The sequence below is a fragment of the Aotus nancymaae genome, unplaced genomic scaffold (genome assembly GCF_030222135.1).
Source record: "Aotus nancymaae isolate 86718 unplaced genomic scaffold, 86718_ANA_hifiasm-v0.15.2.pri h1tg000020l, whole genome shotgun sequence".
Lineage (NCBI taxonomy): Eukaryota > Metazoa > Chordata > Mammalia > Primates > Aotidae > Aotus > Aotus nancymaae.
This window is the reverse complement of record NW_026988432.1, coordinates 33,150,689-33,177,928: the sequence shown is the minus strand read 5'-3', so window position 1 is coordinate 33,177,928 and position 27,240 is coordinate 33,150,689.

Here is a 27,240-nt window from a genome sequence, read left to right as displayed (position 1 = left end):
AGGTCGCACCACTGCACTCCAGCCTGGCGCCTGGTGATGGAGTGAGACTCTGTCTCAAAAAAAAAAAGAACAAAAAAAAAACAAAGAATAAGGTGACTACCAAAAGACCTCACAGAAGTGGTCCTCCCATATGTCTAATGTAAAGAAAAAAAAAATGTTCAGTTTATAATCCAAAAACATCCACTTAACTTTACACTCTGCCGTAAAGTAGCACTGTAACTTCAGATAAGATGGGTAGACTAACTGTGCCTTCTTTTATATAACTGCAAAATAGGGTGACAATCTCTGCTTTCCTCACACACACAAAAAAAAACAACCTGTAAAGATGGAATGCAATACACATTTTTTCCACGTGTGAACATACAGTTACCATCTACAATGATATCTTAGTGTTAAGCATGCTATTTTACTTCATAGTACAGATTATACCTTTGTCAATATCCTGCTCTCAAAATGACCCAGTCTACGTGCATTGTTCCCCTGTCTCTGGCTTAATCATTTTAATCTACTCCATGAACTATCTTAAGGTGTTATTAGTGTTATTAGGTACTTACTTGATATTAGATATTAATGCAACCCATGTGAAATATTTGGATTTTGACAGAAGATTTCTAGATACAAAGTGTAATCATCAGGAATGGATCTAGTGAAAATAATAGTTTTCTCTGAGCTCAAATTGGAAAATCTTGGGAAATACATCTGACACAAGTTGGACTTTAGGTTTCATAATGTAGTTTTTATTGTCAGTCTCCTATAATGGGGGATGATCCTTTGACTGCGTGTAAGACCTATACCATTCTCCCTCACATTAAACCTTACATCCCATTCCTATCAACCAGGAATAAAAGCAGCTTTGGATTTCATGGTTGTCTATTGCATGGCAGATAGAGTAAGAGGTACACTGCATCAGGAAACAGTGGGGGGATGAAGCTGACTTCAAGTAAGATTTAGATGCAAAAATTTAAATAAAAAAATTAAATAGGGTAGCAGTTTAGAGCATGACAACTTACAAAAAATGTTTATTGAAATGTGTCTTAGGTCTAGCCTCCTCAGCCACTAGGGGTCAGAATTATACCGGACACTCACAGAACCGGGACTACTGGTGGGCCAGAAAGGAGGGACCAGAAATCACCATTTGGAAATGGTTTTGAGTATTGTGTGCACAAAGTACACAGTAAAAGCATGTGCCATATGCCTGCCAGGTCTAATTATATGTTAAAGGGTAAGAAGATACAATTGGCACATAGACTTGCTCCAGCCTATTTTTCCAGTCTCATTTTTCTCTATTCGCTCGTAAGACACCACTTGGAACTAGATTAGAAAGAGGCTCCCTGCAACTCTGGGGGTCAGATTTCTGACAGCCACCATGGCAGGACAATTTGACATTAAATAATTTTAAATCTTCTGGGGAAAATAGGATTAAGAGAGACAATATGTATGGGTAACCTATGGAAAACCTTTGTAAATAAATCAATCTTCCTAAGAGCAAAATAATAAAACAGCTTAGTAAAACATAAAAATATATATAAAAGTAAGAAAATGTCAACAATTTGAACTATTTTTTAAGAAGAATGATGGGTGGAGTACTATACATTTCCGACTATTATATCTTGACTCATTAGAAGCTTTTTATGATTTCCCTACAATTTCAAAAAAGTCCATATAATTTTTTGTACTTATTGAAGATAAACACCTACTGATGAAGATATGAGTCATGTTTGTTTGCCTTAGCCTCAGTATCTTTTTTATGACTGGAAAGTGATTCACTCTTGCCCCTCAAGTTCTCAGTGGGTTCTAACTTCAGCTCTGCAAGGCTCTCTCCATTACTTCCTTGTATTTGGTTCAATTATTTTCCTTCTCACAAAACCTGGTCACCGAGAACTCTTCTAAGACCTAAATTTATTTTCCTCATCTTCTTTCAGCTTTGGCAAGGCTTTCGTAAACGTTTTCTTTTTGACATTTGCTATATCTTCTTTTCCTATTAACAACTAGTTTCCTTTTTCTCTAACTGTACTCAAATAAATCAAATTTTATGCAAACTGGAATGGAAAATTTCAGTTACTAAAAAGTTATTCAGAAAGAAATTTTTCATATGCAATTTCATGGAACTTGTGGACCTTTGGTTAGAAGTGAATATTTATCTATGTCTATATACATGATACATTCATATAATGTTTCTTATTTCCAATTGTTTTATATGATCATTCTTACTAATCCAAAGTAGTTAATATGGACTGTAAACATTGATTAAATTGATTGAAAGTATTTGCACTCACTTTGGACAAAAGTAAGAATCACAGAGCCAATCAACACAAAGAACCTACATTTTTACAGAGATGCAAGCTGTGTGGTCAATGAAGTAAGCACAGACAGGTAGAGAGATGGGGGAGCAAATAGATAGCTTGTGTTTAAATACTGACTCTGCCAATTATTGCTGGGAACATAAAAGCTTTCGTCAATTCAGTTATTTAATGTAGAATAAACACTAACTTAAAGTATTAATACTTCTGTGAAGATTAAATAAGTTTCTGTTTAAGTGAACTTAAATTAAAAGAAACCTGTCAAGATTTAAAGGCTATTTAAGTGGGGGAAGAGGAGTTTCCATAGTCTTCACCAGGATGACAAGTTTGTGGATGCAGTTATAGAATAATTGTATGTTTGAACCATGGATTTGGTTTTTAAAATTTATGTTCCCCAGAATTTTAATAGACATTTGTAGAAAGCTGAATGAAAAAGCTGAACTATTTTCCTGGATACATGGCCATTAATAAAGAATATCTATGGATCAGAACCCCAAACTATGAATTACTGGAGGTTTGGACATTATTTCCCAAATTGCTGTAATAATAATAGTGCTTCATGCACTCTATGGGGAGAAAAGGGTTTTTTTATTCATTTGGATACGTGGAGGAGGGAAAGAGGTCTAGACCGTTTTCTTACATTGACATAAGAGCAATCCCAAATAGATTATGAATGTATACATTTTTTAAACTATAAAATTATGAGAATAAAAAATCAGAATTTTTATACATAACAAAGGTTTTTCTAAAACATGAAATCAGAAGCCATAAAAAGTAAAAATATTACTACACATAAACTTTAAACATTTGTACAGCAAAAAACACATTTAAAAGTTTAAAGGCAAATTACTTCTGAACATCCCTACACCAAAAACAAAAACCTTAGAGAAAAAAAGCCCAGTGGGAAAAGGAACACTGTATATAAAGGCTAATCACAGAATAAAAAATGCTAAGGTATCAACTTCACTGATAATTGAGAAATAAAAAATTAGAATAGCAGTTAAATATATTAATAATTTTATATTGTTTCAATTACAGAAAAAATATGCTCATTCAAAATTATAAATTCTGTATTTCTTCCCAAAGATAATTACTTTTTCAAGTATGGAATTTATGCCTCTGGACTTTATTCTATGAATAAATAAACATATATACATATGTGCATATCAATGAGATTTCTGGATTTGTAGTAATGGCAGCTGTTCTTATTTTCCTAGCGGAAAAAATTGTTTGTTTTTTCCTTTTTTGGTAGGTCACAGAGGTCTTTTTATAGTAGTCATTTTCTATTAGCACATGTACACGTTTACGTTTTTCAAACCACTACAAAGCATAAACGCATCTATAATGTAATTAGCTATTTCTTTATTGATAGGTATTTAGGTTCTTCATAATGATTTATTGTAAACAACAATAAAATAAATTTTAGAGGTTGCCTTTTAAAATACATTTTTTAACCTTTGAGATTGCTGAAAAATGTAAGTAATTGATGCTATCTGGCATAGTATGACATAGGGAAACAAATATCTTGTTATACTACTAGTGGGAGAATAATTGGCAAAAATCTCCTTAGCAAAGATGCAAAACTCAGAAAAAACACGCAAAATTTTCCCTGAGGTTACTTCTGGGAAGAGGAGTTGGTTTATAGCAGATTGAGTAAATTAGAAAGAACTTTACTTTTTATTCTGTATTAGGCTACATTGTTTGAATTTACCAATGTGTGTATCCCTTTGTAAAATTAAATTTAATTAAATTAAAAAATAAGAACTCCATGATCAAATACCTTGTTTCTACACATAATATATACTATATTTCTGTCTTTAAAATTTCTAATGTTTATTTGCATATTTAAGCTCTGAAATGCCCTAAGTTACTTAAATGCTTCCCCCTGTATTCAAATAACCCCTAGTAATATGTCAATAATTGAGTATTTCCATAAAATCCTTTAGAAAATCATGCTGATTGTTGGAGAATAGCTATAAAGAGGTTTTTCCAAAATGCCAAATTGTTCAAAATCAATCACTTTCAAGTTTTTCATGAGTATCAGACTCCTGCCTTTAGATACAAGAGCAAATGATTTCTAAGAGAAAATGACACTTCCCAAGGTGGCTTCAGTAATTAACTCTGTCTGTGAAGAACTTTATATTTTGGGACACTGTATACTCCCAACCACAAGTATGAGTTCCCTATGGGGAGCCAAGCAACCCAGGGACCAACTACAATGAAAATCACTTGTTGTAATATGGTCAAATGGGGCTTGAGTGTAAGGCTTTAAGCTTGAGCAAGATACCGTACAGCTTCTTCATTTTCTCAGACTACAGCTCCTTTCAGCTTGCCTCCTTTACCTCAGCTCCTGACATTCAAATTGACTTTTCACATTTATAATAGCAGTTTCTGTCTTGTTTTTACCATTGTCCATCAAGACCACTGCTGTGATTTTCTGCTGATGCACAAGATGGAAGAAAGTGTCCTGGAAAATGCACCACTTATTCCAGTCATTTTGCTAAAGGACACTTGAGTGTGGGCAAAGTCGTCAGAGAAAATGACAGAAAGCTGCATGCTGCTGTCAAGAATTTCTTCCTCATCAGTAGCCCGATTTTCAGAAACTAGACCAAAACTTCACGTGCTCTCTAGCTTTCAGGCAAGAAAGAAGTGAGCTACAAGACATCTAAAGTAAACAGTTGAGCCTGATTATTTACAAAACAAAAAGAAGAGGAAGAAAATATTTAAAAAAATAAATAAACAAATAGAAAAAAGGAAAGAGAAAGAAAACTGCAGGGATGCAAAACGCTGGACAGAGACCCCAGAGTTTTGAAAAGACAACACTGAACTTGATCCAAATGTCAATCAATTATGTTTAAATTTTTGCTGAGTGCTTTGGGTTCTGCATGTTTTAGGCAATAAACACAATGGAAATTGAGGGTGGATGGTGTAGGAAGAGGAAAAAGAATAGCAGCCATGATTTCTAACAAGGAAAAGTATGTAACCCAGAGGATAAACACAAATAATGAAAGAAATGAAGAAGAGAGAGAGGGGCACGGAAAGGGAGGGTAGGAAGGAGTAAGAGACATATTTCTCAAAACAGTTTCATGAAATAGCTGTTTCTAAGGTGCCAATAGTTATTATTGTCAAAGGTGTTTGCACCAGAGTGACTCCATCTTGAATAGGGCTGAGTAAAAGAAGACAGAGAGCTACTAGGCTGCATTTCCAGGACGTTAAGGCATTCTTAGTCAAAGGATGAGATAGGAGGTCCACACAAGATATAAAGACCTTGCTGATAAAACAGCATACGGTAAAGAAGTTGGCCAAATCTCATCAAAACCAAGATGGCAATGAAAGTGACCTCTGGTTGTCCTTACTGATCATTATACGCTAATTATAATGCATTATCATGCTAAAAGGCACTCACTCCAGTGCCATGACAGTTTACAAATAAATGCCATGGCAACGTCAAAAAGTTACCCCATATGGTCTAAAAAGGGGAGAAACCCTTAGTTTCTTGGATTGCTCACCCCTTTCTGGGAAAACTCATGAATAATTCACCCCTGGTTTGGCATATAATCAAGAAATAACTATAAAAATAGCCAAGCAGTAGCCCTCAGGGCTGCTTTGCCTATGGAGTAGCCATTCTTTATTCCTTTACTTTCTTAATAAACTTACTTTCACTTTACAGACTTGCCTGGAATTCTTCCTTGTGTGATGTCCAATAACCTGCTCTCCGGGTCTGAATCAGGACATCTTTCCAGTAACATTATGACAAAAATATAGAATTAATAAAAATGACCTTTAGGAAAATTAAATGTCAATCTTCTCAGAAATTTTATTATATGAATGGGTTTCTGGATTTGCTAAGTGAGAAATATAATTTGATTCATTTGATATTGGAAACTGTACTGACTGTAAGTCTATTAATTTTGGAAAACTGTTATTTTGAAAATGATGATAAGCAGAATTCATAGGTCTCTAGTTGTACTTCTGCTGATATCTAGCTATGTGACTTTAGACATATTTCTACCCTTCACTGAACTTTAATCTTCCCATCTATAAAATAATAGTTGCCCAAGATAGTTCTAGAGGCCTCATTGTTCTGTGACTCAAACACAATAGTACAGGTCCTCACCTATGTAAAACAATCTAGGATATAATTTGATTGCTTGGGTAATGCTTTTTCAGGAAACACCTTCTGGGAGAGATATAATATTGACAGAAAACAAACAAACAATAATGACTTTGGCTCTAAACCGTGATTCAGAAGACCCAGTGAATACAGTAGAAAAAGCCAGGTTTGATATTTGGTATTCATTAAAGTCTTCTAGTTATAGTTAACAGATGAAGTCTCTGATAAACTTACTGATATTCTTGTCTGGGTCCTTCCATATTTGTGGGATGTCTTTCTGTGATGTTACTATATTTCCCCACATCCTGCCAGGAAATAACAACATGAAAATACTTGTGATTTTAAGTTTCAGTTTCAACATGTAAAAAGTTTGGAAGTCATTTATTTTACCCTTATGAGAAAAAGCTGGAGATACTGAAAATTAAATATTTTTATGGATCCATAAGAGAATTGAGTTTGCAAGGCAAAGAGCCACGAGAAAATTTGGAGAGATACCTATTTCTTTAGATTTTGACTGGGTGCATCCTGAGAGTCAAAGCTGAGATCTGCTTAACTGAACAGAAGTTAAAACCATAAACTGGTGAAACTCTTAATAATTTAGCAAATTGCTGGAGGCTAATGTTCAATTAAAAATGCCTGGGATCATAATGTCAGAGAGACTACATACTTTCATGGGCTTTACCACCAGAAACCTCAGCAGGTTCTCATGGTGAAGATTTAAGAAGAAATCCTTCGTGACTCTGGCAAGGGACAAGGAAGAAAAATAATAATAATAATTGTTACATATACCCAGAATCTTCTACATAACAAAGATCTGTCCCTTAGGGGAAAATACTTTACCAGAACTTTATCCCAATTGGGGAAAGGGCATTTCTTCCATTTCCATTTCAGCCCCATCTAATCTTCCTGTCTCATCTAAAGGAGAAAATGGATAGTCAACAGAAGCCAGAGTTTCAAGGATACAACTTTGGGATCTGTCAGCCAGGGAAGGGAGATTGGAGGGAGATTTATACTTCTGTAGAAACTCCATGAAAGAACAGGTGAATAATGTAAGCAGAAAAAAAGGAAAATGATAATAATGAGATTTAATCAGAAAATTACTAAATATTTCCCCTACCCCATACCTTTCCAGCACATCAAAGAGGCTCCAGTAGTAACTGTTGGTTGTAGCTAAAAGGGCTGCATGACACAAATTCTATCTAAAGAGGAATTCTTCGGGAAGACCTAAGATAACAGGGGAGGCAAAATAGTGTGCTAGAGGAATGTGAAGCCCCTGCACCAATAGCCACAGCAAACATTAAACAGTTTAATTTCTCATTAGATGAACATGAAACCTCACACTTAATGTCTTTTTACCTTATGACCTGTTATCTGATATATAATGCGTAGTTTTTAACAACAAAAATAAAATTAAAAATTACAAGACATTTCAAAAGGCAAGAAAAAGCATAGTCTGAAGAGACAAAGCAAGAATCAGAACCAGGCTTAGATATGACACAGATGCTGGAATCATCAGACAAGGACTTCAAAATGACTATGATTTTAGTCCAGTGACACTAAACTACCTGTGCTGAGGAGTCACATTTTTCTTTAAATTTTTAATCTGCTTTAGACCAATAATTTTATAAAACATAGCAAAAATGAATTACTACAAAATAGAATAATATAAAAATCAAAATCTACACAAAAATATCTGAAATGACTATGACTAATAATGTCAAGGACTCCACTGGAAAATGTAGACAACATGCAAAAGCAGGTGGAAAATATAAGTGTTAAAATAATGAAAATTATAAGAAAAAGACAAAATAAAGTGCTAGAAATTAAACAATATAACAAATGAAGAATGCCCTTTTATAGGCCCATTGTTACACTGGACACAACTAGGAGATGATTCAGTGAGCTTGAAGATATATCAGTAGAAATTCCCCAGACAGAAATGTAAAAAGAAGAATGAAAATAACAGAACATAATGTATAGGAATGGTTAAACACTTATGAAAGGTGTAATAAATACATAATAGGAATACAACCAGAAATAGGAAAAAAAAAAAAAAAAAACCAACCTAGAATTCTGTATCCAGCAAAATAATATTTAAAAGTTAAGAAGACGTAAAGTTGTTCTTGAACAGAAACTCAAAAACAAAATTATTGCAAGTAGACGTGCCTCAGAAAATGTTAAAGGAAGTTTTTCAGGTAGTAGCAAAAAATTATATAGGTCAGAAATGTGGGTCTATAGAAAGAAAAATGAAGACCATTTAATAAGAAACAAGTGAAGGTAAAATAAAATATATATATATATTAATCTTAATGAAGTATATATATTAATTGATCTAAGAGGTAACTGTTTAAAGTAATAATGGTAGTGCTGTGTTGGCATGTAGGTAAGTGAAATAAATGAATGACAGCAATGTCACAAGGGACAGATCCCTTTTATGAGGTATCTACCATACATGTGAAACAGTCTAGTTTTATTTGAAGGTAGACCTTGGTAGTTAAAAATGCATATTATCAACTCTAGAGCATCCAGTAAAACTTCAAACAATGTACAATGATAATGCTAAGTTTAGAGATGAAATTATATAAAATGTTTAACTACAAAATAGAATAATATAGTTTTAATTAAAACTAAGAAAAAGAGGAGGGATATAAAACGAGGAAAAAAATCCCAATGAATAGAAAATAGTTACAAAGAGGATAGGTATCAATTCATTTATATCAATAATTACTTTATTTATTTTTTTTAATTATACTTTTAGTTCTGGGTTATATGTGCAGAACATGCAAGTTTGTTACATAGGTATACATGTGCCACGGTGGTTTGCTGCATCCTTCATCCTGTCATCTACCTTAGGTATTTCTCCTAATGCTATCCCTCCCCTAGTCCCCACATCCCTGACAGGTCCCAGGGTGTGATGTTCTCCTCCCTATGTCACTGTGTTCTCATTAGTCAACACCTACTTAAATTACTTTAAATGTGAATGATCTAAATAACAAATAGTAATTGTAAAAATAGATTTAAAAACAAAACAAAAACACCAAACTACATGTTTTCTGCAGGAAATACAGTGTAAATATGAAAATTCAAGTTAGAAGAGATGAAGAAAGATCTATCATGCTAACTAACAAAAAGAAAGTTAGAGTAGCTCTGCTAATTTCAGGAAAAGCAGATTTTAGATCAAGGGAGTTTAACAGAGATCATGGAAAGTATTACATAATGATAAAGGGGTTGATTCTCAAGGAAGATATAATAGTCCTAACATGTATGACCTATGAAAAAAATGAAAATTCATTAGGCAAAAAGTAATAGAATAAAAGAGAAAAGTAAAGAAATCCATCATAATAGTTGAAGACTACAACATCTCTTTTTCAGTAACAGATAGATAAATAAGTAGAAAATCAATATGAATACAAATGACTTGAGCAGCCATATTAATCAGATTGATCTTATTAACTTTTATAAAATAATTTATCTAGCAACAGAATACATTCCTCTCCAGGTAACATAGAACATCTACCAAGATAGATTACATTTGGGGGCATTAAACACATTTTAACATATTTTAAAAATTTGAAACAATACAAAGTATGCTTAGACTGCAATGGAATTAAAATAGAAATTAATCACAGATAATGAGAAAACTCTTAATATTTGGAAATTAAAAGCATGTTTCAAAAAAACACATGGGTCAAAGAATGTCTGTAGAATTTTGACATATACTTTTAATTAAAAAATAAAAACAAGACTTATCAAAATGTGTAGTATGCAGCAAAAACAGTGCTTAGAGGAAAAGTTATAGCATTAAATGCACATACCAGAAAAGAAGAAAGTTCTAAAATTAATAATCTAAGCTTCTGTTTTAGGAACTGGAGAATGAATAATAATTTAAGCCAAAGAAAAGAATGAATATATTCAGAACACATACCAATGAACCTGAAAACCATAGAGAAAAATCAAGGAAACCCCAAATTAGTCCTTATAAAAGGTCAATGGAATTAATAAAACTCTAGGGATTAATAAACGAACAGATTGAGGGGGGATAGTCAAACATAAAACAAATAAAATGTACATTATGCATAACCTTTCCTGTGTAATCCTTATAAAAACTCCATAAATTAAGGCCTGTAATTATTTCCCATTAAGTGAGGAAAATATTTGATAATATATTGAAGATTACATTATAAACCAGGTTATTCTAAAATCTCAGTTCAAATTATTAAAATTTAATATCTCAATGCAATACAATTTGCATTGGGTTTATATAAGTTAGGAAGACTTTGGCTGCAAGTAACATTGCACCCTGGATTAAAATGGTTTAAACAATGTATTATTTCATGTAACAAGAGGTTCAGAGTTTGGGAAGTACCAAACTTGGTATGTCAGGACTTCAACTCTAGTTTATTGTTGTTCCTTTCTATTTATAGCTTTTTGTGTATGGTTTTATCCTCAGTTTGGCATCTGTTTTGTGCTGCTAAAACAGAATTCCCTAGCCTGGGTAGTTTATAAAGTAGGGGGATTTACTTATCTTACCAGTTAGATTGTTTATTTGGGGTGCAGTGAGTATGAGGGGTCAACCACCACAATCACTGAAAAGATAGGTTCTTCAGTGTCAAAAATACTCTTTTCTACTGGCTTTGGTAGTATAGTAGTAAGGAGAGCTACCTTTCAAAATACATTTTTTCCATATGAGAAAGCCTGGGAAGTCAGTGAAAACTACTGACAAATAATGCAGATACTCTTTTTTTTGAGACAGTCTTGCTCTGTCACCCAGGCTAGAGTGCAGTGCATGATCTTGGCTCACTGCAACCTCCACCTCCCTGGTTCAAGTGATTGTCCTGCCTCAGCTCTTGGGTAGCTGGAATTACAGGCATGCACCACCACACATGGCTAATTTTTTGTATTTTTAGTAAAGACAGAGTTTCACCACATTGGCCAGACTGGTCTTGAACTCATGACCGCAGGTTATCTACCCACCTCGGCTTTCCAAAGTGTTGGGATTACAGGTGTGAGCCACTGCACCCAACCAGTACAGACACATTTGATACATGTGTGATATAGACTATAACATAACTGCACAGTATTGCTGTATCACTAACTATAGACATCTTTAATACTTTGAATATTCATGGTAATTAATTGTTTTGAAAAATCCATTAGTAAAGGTGACACTTCCAATCATGACTAACACAATCCTTCATCACTCTTAAAATGTGTTTGTTTTATGAAGTTGTTTTATAATAAAGTTGTTTAAAAAATGGCCCCAACATTGCAGTTTTTATTATTTAGTTTAGTACTCATGACAAGTAAATTAATAGATGACACTTTGTATAGGAAATCAATGGTAATTGTTTAGTGAGTGATATAATCAATATACTAAAGTGCACATCAAAGAAGGGAATGAATAGAGAATCCAAAAATAATTTTTAAAAGGGGGTAGACATTTACTGTGTTATAAAGGACAGGTGCTATGGTCTGATCGTATCTATCCTCCCAAAATTCATAAATTTATGTTAAAATTCTAACCCATAAGACAATAGTATTAGAAAGTAGATTCTTTGGGATGTGTTTAGATCATGGGGTTAGGACCATCATGAATGAAATTAGTGCCCTTATAAAAGAATCCTGAGAAAGATCTTACCCCTTCCACCATGTGAAGATATATCAAGAAGATCTCATTTATAAAATGGGTCCTCGCCAGACACAGGATCTGCCAGTGTCTTTGTCTTGGACATCCCAGCCTCCAGAACCATGAGAAATCAATATTTCATGTTTATAACCCACCAAATTTATGATATTTTGTGATAGCTGCCCAAATGGATTAAAACAACAGGTTAGGTATGATTTCTGGCCATTCACACATAAATGAAGAAAAACATATATATCCCTATTCATTTTGTCCATTAGAGGTGTTTTTCTTGTGGTATTTTTCTTTGTACAGAGAGCTGTTTATATCTCATTTATGTCATGTTATTTAAATATGAACATCAATGAAAGTTTAGTCCACTGAAGTCAAACAGTGCCTGATAGGGCATAGGCGCATGATAAGTGTTAACAAAGAGACTGTGCAATTCTAGGTAACATTTGTACTTCTTGGGGTAAGCAGTCAAAATCAGTAAAAGCTAACTAGGAATAGAAAGGACTAAGTCACATGGTAGAAGACAGCTGACAGAATATTTAGGAGACTGGACAATTGCGCATGATATCCACCCTGGTACAAATAAATATAGTCATTCCACAGGGTTAGTCTGGAGAAGAAGACATTGAATGCACAAACTTTACCTTAGTTCCACCTTCACCAACATGTATCTAGTCTATTTTCTTCCTTTTAATGTGAAGCATTTAAATCTCAGGCAGGAACATCACAATACTAGAAGTTAGGGTACATATCCACGTACCAGCTGCAAATAAAGATAGAATCATGAGTATGGAACAAATTCAGTCTCTACAAAGGAATGCAGGCCTAGCCATTCAACAGAAAAATGTTCCAAATGTAGGAATATAGTTGGGTGTTTGGAAGTGCAATAATACTGCAAATCCCATTGCAACAGTAATTGCATTAAGAGTTTAACTCTTTTAAAAAGAGCTAAATTAATTTTATCATTTTGAAGCTGAAAGGGACAAGATATAGCATATACATATGCACATATATGTTTGTACAAATATGCAATAAATGTTTTATGTTTGTGTGTATGTGTGTGTGCATGCTACTATTCTGTCTACTGAACCCACTGCAGACAGAGCTAATTGATGCTATGTGTGTTTTTGTTTTTTCTACCTGGCCAAACAATTTTTCCAAATACTATGATCCAGGTACCTAATGCTAATCAATCAGAGTTGGCACTTAAGATAAAATCTACTTGCAAACATAAAACCACATTACTGTACAAATGAGAAGTCAGAGACTGAGAATTTAAAGAACATTCTCAAGTTACTTATCAAGACAGATAGTTAATGGAAAGCTCAGGGCTAATGGCAAATAGCTAACATTTATCTAGCTCCTCAATCTACCAGTCACTCTTCTGAATGTTTTATGTCTAGTAATGCATTTAATCCTCATAACATCCATGTAAGATAAGCATTATTATAATCCTCAATTTTATAGATGAGACAGTGAAGCCCAGATAAGTAATTTGAAGAATCAAGATTTGAATCCAGACAGTCCAAAATCCAGAGCCTGCATTCTTTACCATGATGCTAAATTTCTCATAAAACTTTAAAAAGAGAGAAAAATTCTGGCTTTAAAAATTAGCCAAATATCAAAGATACCTAAAAATATTTTTTTTATTCACTCAGAATTTGTATCTTATAGTTCTAGTTTCTGAAAGAAATTTCTTGATCTTACAGTTAAATTGATCTCAAAAGTTTTGCTATTAAACTGTCCTTGATTGCTAGAAGATTCGTTCCACAACAACCTCATATGTCTTGGTCACCATTCACAGACTGTTGAATGTAATAAAAATATTGGCCATAATTTTTATTCTTAGTCTTTGAATCAAGAAGATACTTTGATCCTTTTAACTTCTTTAAAAATTCAACCTCATGCTAAAGAAGAAAAGGAAAACAAAATCTTAAGACACAGAGCTGTGACTTGTATCATCTCTGAGTATTATTGTTACATGTGTAAAATAAAATTACAATGTATGCCTCTAAGATGTCTTTGCATTGTATGAACAATCTCTTAGAAAAGGGATATTTGACATAATTTATATGAAAATATTGAAAACATTTTCTAATCAAAGAAATATAATTCTCTCATTTATTTAAAGAGTAATATATTTCTGTTTTTCAGTTATTTTCTGTTTGCAAACTAAGGCTTTCTTCTAACACTAATACAGGGAAAACTTATCTTGGTAATTCCCTAGAAGCTTGGAACTTTTACAGTTTTACCTTTACATGAAGTACATAACAGGGAAAACCATCATAAATACTTTCTCAAAAGGTGTTTATCACAACATGTAATAATACTATACTTTTATCACAACACGTAATAATAAAGATCACAGTTTAAATGAGGAATTCTGTAAACTGAAAAGAACAAGTCTGAAAGTACCTTAAATACAAAAAGAGTACGTAGAAAATTATAATCCAGATGCTATTTGTAAGAGAAAATAGAGAAAAAACAATCTAAATATGGCTCAATATAAGATTCATTAAAGGGAGGTATTTTTGTTCTTTAAAATATTATGTAAGGCGTGTAATCCCAACACTTTGGGAGGCTGATGCGGGCAGATCCCTTGAGGTCGGGAGCTCAAAACCAACTTGGCCAACATGGTGAAATCCTGTCTCTAATAAAAATACAAAAATTAGCCATGCATGGTGGCATGTGCCTATAATCTCAGCTACTTGGGAGGCTGAGGCAGGAGAATCACTTGAATCTGGGAAGTGGAGGTTGCAGTGAGCCGAGATGGCACCAGTGCACTCCAGTCTGGGTAACAGAGTAAGACTTCATCTCAAAAAAAAAAATATATATATATATACTATGTAACGTGTGCCACTTCTGACTTAGGTGAAGTAAGATAAATCAGATATCCCACATTCATGAAACAACTACACACACACACACAAATAACACTTTTAACATTTGAAACAACAGCTTTCAAGAGATAGGGAATAGGTAATAAAGAAAATGATCTCTGAGGGTTTATATAAACAAGGTGAGTCCAATGGCTGCCCCAGCTTACAACAGTAAGATTCTTCATAAGACATAATTGAAGGTAGATGAAAATGGCACAACAGCTTTAAAGTAGTGGAAGATAAAGCACTCAACTGACAATTCTAAACCCAAGTAAAAGAATTGTGCAAAAATAAAAACAATTTTTTACAGAAACATAAATACTTACAGAACTCAATAGTAGACCTGCACTTCAAAAAAGAAAAATGATACCAGACAGATAGAAATATATCTATCTACAGAAGGAAAACATCATATGTAATTTACATGTACAAATATCTAAAAAAAAATGTTTTATTCTTTAAATGTATTCAAATGATTATTAACTTTAACAAAGTAAATAACAATGCAGTGTGAGGCTGTGACGTATGAGGAAGTAAAATATACAGTAACAAGTACATAAAACCTGAAGAGAAGAAATAAAAATGAACAGCTATAAAGCTCTTATGTTATACATAAAGTACTATAATATTAATATAAGGTAGGTTGTGATAAACAGCACAATCACATAACAATAAGTTATAACACATAAGCCAACAAAGAAGATAAAATATAATTATTTAAAAAAACAATGAATTAACTCAAAAGAAGGCAGATGAAGAAAAAGGAAGAAAAAAAATTGAAAAGTAATAGATGAGACAAATAGAATGATTTAAACTTAAACTTAACTGTCTCAATAGTCACACGAAACATAAGTGATTTAAACATCTTACCTAAAAGCAAATTTTTTTTAAATTTAAGAAATTAAAAGAAACACAACTTTATATTTAAAATACCACATTTTAAAAATTAAAACAAGGCTGGGCATGGTGGCTAATGTCTGTAATCCCTGCACTTTGGGAGGTCGAGGAGTGTGGATAACTTTAGTCCAAAAATACAAAAATTAACCAGGAGTGGTGGTGCACGCCTGCAGTCCCAGCTACTCAGAAGGCTGAGGTGGGAGGATCACTTGAACCTAGGCAGTTGAGGCTGCAGTGAGCTGTGATCACGTCACTGCACTCCAGTCTGAACAACACAGGAAGACCCCGTCTGAAATAAACAAACAAACCAAATGGCTATCAGCAAGTAAGTGGATAAACAAGTTCCCACATAGCCACACAATAAAATACATGGATTTCAAAACAAATTTGGTGAGTGAATTAGATCAGAGGGGGAAGAAAGGACCATACTGATGATTTCATTTAAACAAAATTTTAGAATATATATTAGACAATACAACAGCAAACTAATGTATAGAAATCCAATCAGCACAGATCAGGAGTGGCAGGGTAAGATAGTATAAAGGGATATAAGACAACATGATAAATCTTACAGAATCACGTGCTTTAAATATGTGCAGTTTATTAAAAATGACTATCATATTTAAACAATAAGCGATTTTAGGTTCACATTTATGTCTGTGAAGAGGTGGTAATGATACATTAATTAAATAGAAACTAAGTATATAAATTATTATGTGCAGTATATAATTAAGGGTAATATAAACTTTATTTTTTCATTATTTTCTGGAAAGCATGACACTTGGTCTTGTCTGGATTCAAGCGGGGTTTGGGGGCTGAGAAAATGATTATTTGGTTCTAACCCCTCTTATGGAGTGATGAAGAAAGAACGTGTATGAGAATGACTTTGGGTTGTCAACCGAAAGTACCTACCAACACATATAATTTAAATTTTGTGAGAAAAAAAAACAGGAGAAAAAAGAAAGAAAAGTAGATAAAATTTTACAAACAGATCTATAGAGAGATTGATATAAATGTTGATATGGATAGAGATACAGACGTGTATAGATATAAGTAAGCATATAGATATAGATGCATATAGACACAAAAATAAATTATCTGTGTTTGAAAAGATTATGTTAGTGGAGGTGAGTCTATATATTTAGTTAGGCATAGAAAAAAAATTCAGAAATATGAAGCACTAAATTCATAAGAATTATTCTTAGTTGAAGGATTACAGGACAGCTGTTCCTTTTATTATTTACATTTTTTTCTAAATTTCCTAATATTTTCCTTTTAAATATTCCAGTGAACATGGATTATATTGCCAATTAGCAAAAGGTGATATGCTATTAAAGATTTAACATTTATATCATAAGAGGAAAGTTACCCAAAATAATCACATAATAGATCATCAACCCAATATATAACCCTAGAAACGAAAATTGCCTACCATTCAGCATGTTCCAGTCCTATATTCCTACATCTCTTATTTCTCCATTTCTTTCACAGTTTTCTGCTTAAATGTCCACACACTGGAGAGGACCTTCTTAAATACCTTATATGAACTTGTACAAATGTAGAAACTTTGGCTTAAGTTTTAGCAGCTGATAGTCAAATGTCTTCATGAAAGCTACCATAGTTTTCCAGATGAACTTTATCTAATTATTCTCTCTGTATTGTCTCAGTTTCAGCCAAGGGGAAGAGAAGGGTCTGCTGCTAGATTGCATAAATATTTGCAGACAAACTAAAGTGCAGTCCTTTTGTTCAGGCTATGAGAGAAAGAGTTCTGTACTATTATTTGTAAAATCATGTGTATAAATTTAAATGCATGTCATTTTACCACTATAAAATTCTTTTATATAAATAACTGTAATGATAATATGCACAATTGTTTGTTTCTAAAAACTTTAAAGGACAAAAGATTGGGGTGGCCTGTGTCCTATTCAGGTGACAGTCTTGAACTTTCTCAATATCAGATGAATCAGTTATTTTTCACACATAGGTCTATGAAGCATTAGCTGAACGTATCACTGTTTCTACCTCCTGGGTAACTGCTTCCAAAATCTTACTGCTTACTTTAGTGGTTTGAGTAAATAAAGCACAATATATAAGAACTGGATGGGAACCTAGGGATGAATCAATTTTATTAAAGAAATCTTTCAAAAAAAAGTAAAAGCACAAAGATGCTTCTGAATTTTCTTTAGGAGGGAAATGGGGTGCTGGTGAGGATATAGTTAGCTTCAAGGCCATTTGCCTGAAATTCTCCTGTGGGCCCATGATAGTTCTAGTAGCACAATTTGAAAACACATATTTCGTCCAACCTTTCTTTTATGAAATCAAAAAAAGTTAAGTGATCCATACATGCTCATACAGGTAATGGTAATTTTTCTAACAAGTTGTCTTGTGCAATAATCACTCAACAAGTTTCAATGGAATGATCTTATTACCATGTGGAATCTCTAGAACTCAGTTCACCTCCCATAGATCCTGAGTGACTAATGTCACCAAAATATCATATACATGCCACTATTTTAAAAACTAAAAGCAACAGACTGCACAGCCTACAGCACAACTCAGGCTTTCTAGACAATGATACTCATGCACCCTGAGTCTTTGTTCAGATAGCATCCTTAGTTGTATTTTAAGAAACTCAAGGTATAACCACCTGTCACCTCTCTGAGATTTAGTCCAGGACTTCCGCTTTTGTATGTATTAAATGCTCAGATACTAAATAAGAACGACAAGTATATCTTGACGGACAGGCCAAGTCCAGCTTATTGACAATGATTGCACAGAGTTGTGGTTTTCTGTAGTCACTGCTGTTACTGTTATTGTTTTTTTTAATGAGAATTATGAGGCAATATTCAAATTCACTATAAAAGAGTTTCATAAGTAATTTGCCAAATCTTACATAAGCTCTAGAGGGTGATATTGTTGGCATTCATGCCATATATATGCCACACCTATTCTGAATTTTGACAAACTCTACAAGACAAAACCATAATATTATACAAGTGCCTTCCTCAACTTTCTCGATGCCTGCTGACTAGTTATTCCTGCTTCACTTGTCTCCCTCTGTATTCATTTTCAGCCCAAGTACTAATGATCTTTCCTGCAAGTTTTAGTACACATAGCTGATTGATCCTTTGTGTAATCCCCTGCCTCTAGAATTATGCTATTCAACTATTTTCTATATTATATGAATAAAGTCTCCCAAACTACATATTCCCAAAGAATCATTCATATTAGGTTTATGAAAGGGCCTGAGAGTTTATATGTTTTAGAAGTTTTCTAGGTAAATCAGTGACATAAAAAAATTGAGAAACACCGTCATAAACCATATTTCTTTTGAAGATTTCCTCAAATTCAATTATTTCAAATTCTGTTACTGTTAGTGGGAATCTGAACAATTTTTAAACCAGTGCAAAGATATGTCATATCAACCTTCTTTAACATAAATATTACATAGCCAAACATCACCTAAAAACCAATTGAAAAGAGTGGTGGAGCTGTGTGTCATCTGAAATTTATGGGATCCAGTTGTCTAAAATAAAGACATGCATATATATATATATAAAATGAAAGTTAATTACATATGTAACTTTCACTATGCATGTATGTATACAACTTTCATTATACATGCAGAATAACTTGAAAAGACTATAAAATATATTATGGTAGTAGAAACTCAATAAATGTCTTGTTTAATAAAATAAATAATTGACTGTGACCTACTAATGGCCAGATCAGGTTTATTTTGTTAAATAAGCAAGAATATTTGCTGTTGAAAGAGTTCTAGAAAAATGGTTTAAGCAGTAGCAGACTAGTTTTCCCAAATCCCATGTAAAAACAGAAATAGCAATGAAATAGCCTAACAACAACAAAAAAAGAACATTTATAACAAAACCCAGTAACAAGATATCCCCAGAACTCATAATACTCATACTCATAATACTCATAATATTGTTGACAACATTAATTATCACAGAAGGTTTGAAAAAGGAATATTTGTAACATAAAAAAGAAAGAGATGAAAATATTTGAGAGAAGGTGACAAAAATCGATGATAGGCAACTGTATTAGTGCATTTTTCATTGGTATAATGGAATATCTGAGAGTGGCTAATTTATAAAGAAAAGAGGTTTATTTGGCTTACAATTCTTCAGGCTGGATAAACAGGGCACCTGCATCTGCTTCGCTTCTGGTGAGGCCTTAGGAAGCTTTTGCTCATGGTGGAAGGTGGAGGAGGAGCAGGTGTATCACATGGCAAGAGAGGGAATAAGAGAGGAGGAGAGGCCAGGCCCCTTTAAACAACCAGCTCTCACATGAACTAACAGATTGAGAACTGACATATTACTGAGCAGAGGGCATCAAGCCATTCATGAGGAATTTCCTCTCATGACTCAAACACTTCCTACTAGGCACACCTTCAAGATCACATTTCAACATGAGATTTGGAGGGAGACACAACCAAACCACGTCAGCAATGAAGATTCAGCATACAAGTAATAGGATTTGAAGAAGCAAACCAAACTAAATAAAAAATAAAAATTTTTAAGAAGCCAAACAAACAATTAAGAAAATCTTCTCCCCCACACAAACAAAATTAAAGCCACCTATTGAAACAGCGCAGTGTACTTGACAATATCGACCCAGATGACTATTAAAAAAACAGGAAGAGAATGGGGGAGGTGGAAATAATAGCATTAGTATAATCCATAAAGGCATGCAGCAAGATATCCTGAAACCAAATACAAAAATTGGAAGAGAAAGGGAAAAGCATGAGCACAAGCCAAAATAAAATTTTAACCATTATTATACTCATCATTAATTGTGATAGTATTAGAATTGTTATTCAGAGTCTGCTGTATGTGATAAGTGAGGCAAAGTAAATGAATAATGATGGGGTATTCTATTATTCCCGTTGTCTTTGAGAACACAGATTCTCTGTATGGAAAAAAGTAAGTAATGTAACCTAGAAGAAGTTAACTTAAAACTCCATACTCCTGAATTTGAATTGGAAATTTCAATCTGAACTTCATTATATGTGAAGAATAGAAATCTGGAGAATATAAAAGTATTTCCCTTCCTTTTAGAAATAAAATAATGACCTTCAAGTTTCTAATAACTATATCTGTAAGGAAGAGCAAATGAATTTTACTTAATTTTTATTTTTCTTTTTAATATTTATTTATTCTGAGGTGCCTTTTAGTGTACTTGAAGCTCATAATTTGGGTAAAATAGGCGAAAAAAGACTTGGCAGTAAAGGAGATAATTCTGAGTAAGCAGGGATACAAACACACTGAGTTCACAGCTTTGAAGGTCTAGGCCTCATCGCTGAAAGTTTCCTTATGGTTCATCTTTGGCCCGAAAGTTTCAGGACTGGGGCACTGCAGCAAGGATCTCTGTTAGGAGCGCTATCCCAATGCTGAAATCATTGTTGAATCAGAAAAAATCCCACACTTCTGGTCCAAAGTCTTCTGGCCCAACTGCCTGCCATTCAGTGCATTAGGACTTAACTCTGATCCTGCTTTAAGATCTCGATTACTGGAGGCATGGTCTTTATTTGAGTGGAAACACTGCAATTATTGAGCTAAACTGCTGAGCTATCTAAAGAGAAAGCTGACCTGCTGCATGCGGCATACTCAGATACTTGCAAGCCTTCAAGCAGTACTCTACATGGAGTAGTACACTACAGGGGGTAGTGCTGGGGAGGAGCACCGTGGTGAGAGTGAGTCCCTTAAGAAACCCTGAGTTGACAACAGAGCACAGGGTACACTCCTATAGCAGTGGGAATGTGTGAGTCTGGGCCAGGGAGAGGTGAACTAATTCTATGTGAGGTCATGTTTTTAAGAAAAATACCAACATTTCAGCTACTCTGAGGGGATTAGGCAAAATCCGAGAGGATTTAGGAAACAAAAGATCCTGTCCAGTAGTTAGCCCCAAGGCAGCTAGGAGCTTTGAGAATGAGAATTTATATAATTAGGTGGGTGATATCATCTCTTTTCAAACTTACATAAAACTCTGGATATATTTTGAAAAGGACCCAAGACAGTAACTGGATCATATAGCGACTCTGGGTTCACAGGAGTTGCACAGGGCTGTGTGCCTCAGAGGTGCTCAGCATTTGGTTTACTGCTCAGCTGTGGCTGTCTTCAATCTCTTAATAATATTTGAACTAGTCTGACACTTTTATTTTCACTAATCCCTGGAAACTATTTAACTCCTAATTCTTGGAAAGAGTAAACTAGTAAATGCTAGTCTAATTGTCAGGTGCCTCGTTGTAGGTCTGGAGCTTTGGACAGTAATTTAATCCCAGTAGAAAGCCAGAGTGCAACACAAGAGAGAAAAGATCATTAATTTTATAAATGTAGCTTACACAGTTGAGATTTCAGAGTAGAAAATATGTAATGGACCAAAGACACAAAGGGACCCACTCAAGACTGACAAGGTAGAGAACCAAGGGCCACTAAGATTAATTATAGGCATTACTTCCTAGCGGGAATGGAGCTACTAATAAATTGTCTCTCATGGTTAAACTGGTACAGTGAATAGATGTATCTCACATTTCAGATATTGATAATAAACTTTTCCAAAATATGAACTATGTCTTATTCTTCTATGATAACTGTAAAGTTTTACAAAAATTGTGTTGCATCTTATTCTTCTATAAATCCCCAGATGAGAGTATAATACCTAGCACAAAGAAGGTCAGGAGTAAATAAAACCAATCTGAACTGAAGAAAAATGTCTTTAGTAACTATTGATCTGTGGTTTTGTTCTTCACAGAAGCTTGCTAGACAAGTAGGACAAGTCTTATTTATTCCAGTTGTATAAGCAAGAAGGTAGACTTTAATTGATTAAGATGCCCAGTCAAAGCCACTTCAATGATACAAGCTGGTACCAAGATTTAGTTCTCCAGGTTCCAGTCCAGTTCCACTATGCTGTCTCCTAAATTAATAAAGTTTTAATGAACTGAAAAATGCACCCAGATAGGTCTCATTTTGTGTGTGTGTGTGATAAGACCTTAAACACCATCACTAGCTTTTCAAGTAGAAACTCAGTGAAGGTGAGATTCATGTATCATAACCAGGAAAGGCTGTGGAGTCTTCAGTTAAGATTATTTCAGTCTTCCAAGACACAACGAGGAGGTAAATGAGCTATATGATGTTGTCTTCACTTCATTGTCTTTCATTATTGAGCAATTCAAACCCATCAACTTTTCTAGGTCAGAATATTTTCAGGATATGAGAACAAGCTATAAGTATTTCTTAAAAGCCTAGGTTATATCACTTCATCATATTAATCAATTAAAGCAATAGGCCCTGGCAATTTCTTTTTCATTATTGGGCATTACCAATCTTTTTAAAAATATAGCCTCTGTTCTATATGGTTTAAGATTCTGCCGAGTGAATTGAACAACTGAATAATTATCCAGCTAGTTGAATCAAGATAGACTATTGGTCTACTTAATATTGCCTGAAATATATCTATTACATTAAAACTGATTGACAGCCTGAAGTCCATTTGGCTGTATGAGAAATCTGATAAAATTTATATCTGTAAAATTTATACCTCTACCAAACACAGTATAATTCTTCTCTGCAGAGTTCTGTGCAGATAAGAGTTAATTTGAGTCAACCTTACTTCAAGATTAGAGCAGGGACCCTTGGCTGCATATTGGAATCACCTGGGAAGCTATTAATAGACAGAGATTTTCTGTCCACACACCAGACCAATTAAACCAGAATCTCTTGAGGTGGGACCCCACAATTTTAAAAAGTCTATATGTGATTCTAATAAGCAAACAAGGTAGATAACCCTTATCCTATAGTCTTCAATGGCAGAAAATGTAATGTAGGCTTTTTTAGTCCCCTCTAAATGAGCATCCCCCATCTGAACATGTATATTCTATGTAATTAGTAAAAATCTACTCAGTTTTAAGTTGGATCATCTGCGGACAATTGCTTAGATGTTTTCATTTTGTCCCTGGCATATGGGCCAAGTCAGGCAAATCAATGACTCAAACTCATCTCTTTTCCCATCTTTATCTCATTCTCTCCTTCTCCAGCTTTTTTTCAACCTACTTTTATTAATTATCTCCCCATTAGGACTAAAGAAGTTTTATATCCTCCGTGTAGACCAAGATTCCATCCTCTGCCCTTGAAAGATTTGTCAGCTGTGCTCTCACCAGCAAGTGTCTTGATTTCCCTCTTTGGACTTTACTATAGTTCACTCTTTCCATTGTGCTCCATTTGCATCGGATATGGTTAGGCTTTGTTTCCCCACCCAGATCTCATCTTGAATTATAGTCCCCATAATCCCCACATGTCAAGGGAGAGAACAGGTGGAGGTAATTTGATCAAGGTGGCAGTTCCCCCATGCTGACCTCATAATAGTGATTGAGTTCTCGTGAGATCTGGTAGTTTTATAAGGGGCTCTTCCCCCTCATTCCTCACTCCTCTCTCCTGCAATCATGTAAAGAAGGTCCTTGCTTCTCCTTTGCCTTCCACCATGATTGTGAGTTTCCTGAGGCCTCCCTAGCCCTGCAGAACTGTGAGTCAACTGAACCTCTTTTCTTTATAAATTACCCAGCCTTGAGTATGTCTCTATAGCAGTATGAAAATGGACTAATACAGCCTTTAAGGATACTTCCCTTTTCTCACTAGAGAAATGTAATTACTTACCCTAACCATGTAATTGGCATTTACCTGGCGTTTTATGAGAAATTGAATAACATTGACCTAGTCCAAATTCAAGGAACTCTTCAGAGATTCAGCAAAACTAATAAGAGAGATAAGCCACTTTAATAGATATCTCTTACTAAGGCAAATTTCAAATCTCCTCTAACGTCTTACTGGAATAGAGAAAACAGCCAAGTCATCTGCTGCCACTTGTAATAAATTTAGGTTTTGAGGGTTCTTATTCCATAGCTTAGGAAAGCGAAGAATGGCAGCCAAACTGAGGAACTCCTGAAACAATATGTCCATTCTACCATAAGTCAAAAATCTCCAAGGCTGTTAGTTATAAGACATGCCAGAGCTTAAGTATCACAGGTTATTGTAAAACAGAAGATACTCTATAATAGATATAGAAGGGACTGACCCTTATGTTGGGTGTCTAGATGACAATAGTCTATAATTTGGTACAGTAATTCCAAGGTAAGGTAACACGCTGGGGTATTTGTGACACTGTTGTCAATCTTCATGATGCCTAATGCTTTGATTAGTTCACAGTTTTCAAAAAGTAATACTCAAGGCTTAGTGGATAGAAATAGAGTTTTCCTTGGTGAATATTTTCTGAGCACTGCCCCAAGGTGTACCAAAGAATATGGGTCACTGATGTAAAGATCTTTCCCCAGATAAAATAGAAAGATATTGCAAAGTGGAAGTTCCTCAGCCAAGTGGAATATGATTAATAACATGGCTCCCCAGCTCCCACTAAAACACAAATACAAAGCAGGAAAGGAGGCCACAAGTCCTGTATAATTAATTAAAGATCAAATCAGGTGACTAAGTCTCATAGTGTCTTCAGCACCTCAACATTATGTCAGTCTGGCCAGAGTAAAACATGCAAGATTGGTGCCTCTATGACACCTAATAATAGACTGCAGTCATAGCTATGCATGCGAATATTTTAGCTTGTCTTTTTTTCTCTTCACGTTTACATAAATTTTGGCTGGCCCTGTGTGAATATGAATAGATTTCCTCAGAAACCATATAGATATGGAAGAGTATCAACATGTAGTTAAGCTCATTTGTGTCAGACATTTCTGGGTACTTTATTGATATCATGCTATTTAATCCAAGGAGAGTACCTCTACAAAGTTCTTTTCATATTACACAGGAAAATACTGGACATAGAGATTAACAATTTTTCCAAAATCAGACGAGTTTTAAGTACTAGGGTCAAATGTAATAATAGAAATTAAATGACACTGGAAAATACCTTGAAGTGAAAAAGTATTTATCTTTTACACAGTATTTTTTATTTTGCCTAGAAGAAAAAAAAAGAGAGACTTTATATGTGCTATCAAATTGACAGAGTGAGATTATAGGTAATTATATTTTATTGTGTTTAATTATTAAAGTCAATGTAAATTATTCATATAATTTAAAAAATCACTGAAAAATCAGCACTGGTCTAATTAAAACTAAGGCATATATTCTTTATATTACGCCACATGATTTGAGAATTGATACTCATTCACAAAAGCTTACTGTCTACATAAATACAGCTTTACTATTCTTTAGAAAACTCTTATACAGAAAAGAAAAATTGCAATAATTTTTATCATCCATTCTAGAAAATTTCAGAAAGATCCATCAACTTTTTAATATAAATCATAAAACAACAGTTATACCTTTAAGACTCTGAATTCCTTGCCTCAAAATCTTCACCTATGTCCACTGACAATAATCATATCATGATCCCAAGACATGGCATTAGAGACCTTCTTTAAAGCAGACTTTGATATGAAAATAAAATTGCCCTTTTGCTTTGGAGAATCTACTAATACTGTATTGAGTTAGTGTTTCTCCTTACCTTGGTAAGTAATAAACTCACCTTTGTTTTAGTCATGAAATTTAAAAATAATACTTTAGAGAATTTAGCATTTGACAGAACTGTGCCCCAAACATGGTTTCTTCCAATTATTATAAAATGATACAGAATGTTTGATTTTTCCATCTATTTTTACCTAACTGAGATTAAAGAAATATTTATGTCAGGATGTCAGGAGAAAAAAAAAGTGTAAGCATGGCTATTGTCTTACCATAATGAATGAAATCAAGCAGCTAAGAAGCCAACAAATTTTTTAAGAGGTTGGTACTAAACAAACAAAGCAACAACACAGACTAAAGAAGCTGAAGGTTTGAGATTTAAATCAATCATAAGCCAAAATAACAGGCATCAGGTAAACTAAGAAAATTATTCAGTTCTAAGGACACATTACTCTGAGGCACAGTATAAATAAATATGGTCACAAAGAATGATGGAAGGACACAGTCTCCAAGAAGCTGGAGCCAGGGGCTACATGAAAAATGTACAAGGGAGCTCCTCCTAGGGAGCGGAATCTCTACCTTAGTAGAGGATTTCAGACTTGCCATGTACCAATGACAGCTGTGCATTTTAAATTTCAAAGGTGTTTTGTTATCAAGTAACATAGGCCATTCCAATGAATACACATTCTCATAGAGACGTGTAAGGATTTAAAGGTTATCTATATTAAATTCTTAGTGCCTGGCACAAAAGAACCGCTATAAATGCATTTGTTGTTGTTTCAACATACTTAGGTTAGTTTCTAGACAAGGTTGGGGAGTTGACAAAGTTTGTCATTTTTCTCCATTTTGTTTTAAAATAGTTAATTTTTCATCCATGGATCTAGGTGCCATACTCCTGTGGTACAGGCATCAAGGATCACTTGAAACTTGT